Source organism: Triticum aestivum, chromosome 5A (genome assembly GCF_018294505.1).
Source record: "Triticum aestivum cultivar Chinese Spring chromosome 5A, IWGSC CS RefSeq v2.1, whole genome shotgun sequence".
In the NCBI taxonomy this organism is placed as follows: Eukaryota; Viridiplantae; Streptophyta; class Magnoliopsida; order Poales; family Poaceae; genus Triticum; species Triticum aestivum.
In genome coordinates, this window is record NC_057806.1 from 641,853,523 (window position 1) to 641,855,869 (window position 2,347).

Below are 2,347 nucleotides of genomic sequence, written 5' to 3' on the forward strand. Positions count from 1 at the left end.
GTATGTGTTAAATCGGATGTTAAAGAAGTAGGGAGGGAGAGGGAGAGAGAGAGAGAGAGAGAGATCATCCCCGCAACACTTATATTACACAAGAGCCTCCATCTTACATTGATGGAACCATGCATGCCCATCCGAGGGCTCCCTTTTTTGCGCACGAGAACCTTCTTGATAAGGTGGTCGTTGCACATGCCGACACCATCAACCCTATTAAGTCTATTATGATGTGTATGCGTTAAATCAGATGTGAAAGAAGTAGAGTGGGTGAGAGAGAGAGAGAGAGAGAGAGATCATCATCGCCACTGACGGAGCTTAGTGCAAGCAAAAATGGGTTGTGGCCCGCCCAGTTTTGCTGCAAACCAATGGGCCTTTAGGCAGAAATGGGCCATGGAGGTAAAAAACGTTGGGCTTTCTTCAAGCTGGCCCGCCTAGTCATTTTGATGTAGCTCCGCTACTGATCACCGCGACACTTATATTACACAAAAACATCCATCTTACATTGACGGAACCATGCATGCCCATCCGAGGGTCCCCTTTTTTTGTGCACGAGAACCTTCTCTGTAAAGTGGTCGTTGCACCCGCCGACACCATCAACCCTGTTAAGTCTTTTATGATGTGTATGCTTTAAATCAGATGTTAAAGAAGTAGAGAGGGACAGATTGAGTGAGAGAGTGTGACACCCCGAGCCCGACGCGCCAGGTGTCTTCCAGTTTTTTCGCTGTTGTTGCCTTGTCATCCGCTTACATGTTGCATCTTGCCATGTCATCATTCGCATTGCATCTACATGTTTTCAAAACTTGCATCCGTCTCAGTCTCCCCGTTCCTTCCGTTGTCCGTTCTGAGCCCAGAAAGACACACTTGCATGTGCCCGCGGCACGTCCAAAATAGTATTTTACAAGTGGTCAGAAAATGTTCTCCAAATGGGATGAAAGTTGGCGTGTGGTCTTATTATAGTGTAGATAGACCGCCTGTCAAGTTTCATCGCATTTGGAGTCCGTTTCATACCCCAACGGATAACTATAGCGGCATTATAGTCGGTCTAAACGTCGGACGTTTTCGGTCTCCGAAGACTGTGCCGGGACTCTCCTTCTCTTCTCTCTTCTCAGCCCAACCCACACTCTACCAACCGCTAGGCCCCGAAATCCCTCTTTGCACAGTGCATCGACCCCCCTCGAGTGCGCGTCCGAAGCTGTCCCAAACCCGACCCGCTTAGTCGTCACCGTTGCCTACAGATCATCCCCAAACATCCCCTAAACATCTCCGTTTTTCTTTTTGGACTCCCTAGCCCATTTATTCTAGACCGCCTGATCGCGATCGGAGGATCCAGATCATCCCCCCCTTTCGTATATATATATAGTCACATAGCCCATCTTTAGACCCAAACCCTAAAATCTAGGACTTATGTCCCCGCCGCCGCCGCCACACTCAAAATCCCACCTCGGGATCCTCCCATTCCCCACCGAGCCAATCAATCACCAGCCTCATCCTCCCCCGTTGCTCCAAGCCTCGTCGGAGTACCCAACCAGGCCGGCCCTTCTGCAGTTCGTCGCGCCGCCCTGCCAGGAGCCTGGAGTCCCCCCGCCTCCTCTGCCTCGTCCCTGCCGCCGGCCACACCCTCTCTTTGATCCAAAAGAAACTTCGCCGACAACGTCAGGAAGCGCCTTTCTCTAACTCACTGTGTAGTATTCAGACGGTCATCAAAAGTGACATAAAAAAGTAGGGAACATAAAATAATTTGGAAGACTGTCGTTCCGTTCCTCTGATGTGGCGGCGGTGCCCAGACATGTCCAAGCCTCTGCGTATCCACCTTAGATATGAGTCTGATATGAAGATTGCCAGTAAGTTAGGACGTTTGGGCCTGTTTTAAGCAGCGTGGTTAGGTGCGGTTTCTGGCGGTCTATCTAAGTCAAACAAGTGCTTTTTAAAATCATCCATATCTTTTAAACCGTAACTCCGATTTGAACATGTTATATATGAAATTTGATTAAAAAAACATGTAGAATATGAATATGAGATTATTTTTACCTGTTAAGAATTTTTAAATATTATTTTAGAATATATTTGAATCAAACCAAATGATTTTCTAAATTATCTGTATCTTTTAAATCGTAACTTCGATATTAACATATTATATACGAAATTTTATTAGAAAAATGTGTGGAATCTAAATATGATGTTAATTTTACCTATTAAATATTTTTAAAATATTGTTATGGAAGCAAACTTATAATTTATAGCGCAAGATTCTTTTTTCATACCGGCGGTGATCCCGATTGCAAATAAACACCCCACTATGACCATATACGAAAAATATATCGATAACTACACATGCATACCTCTGAAAAATGTC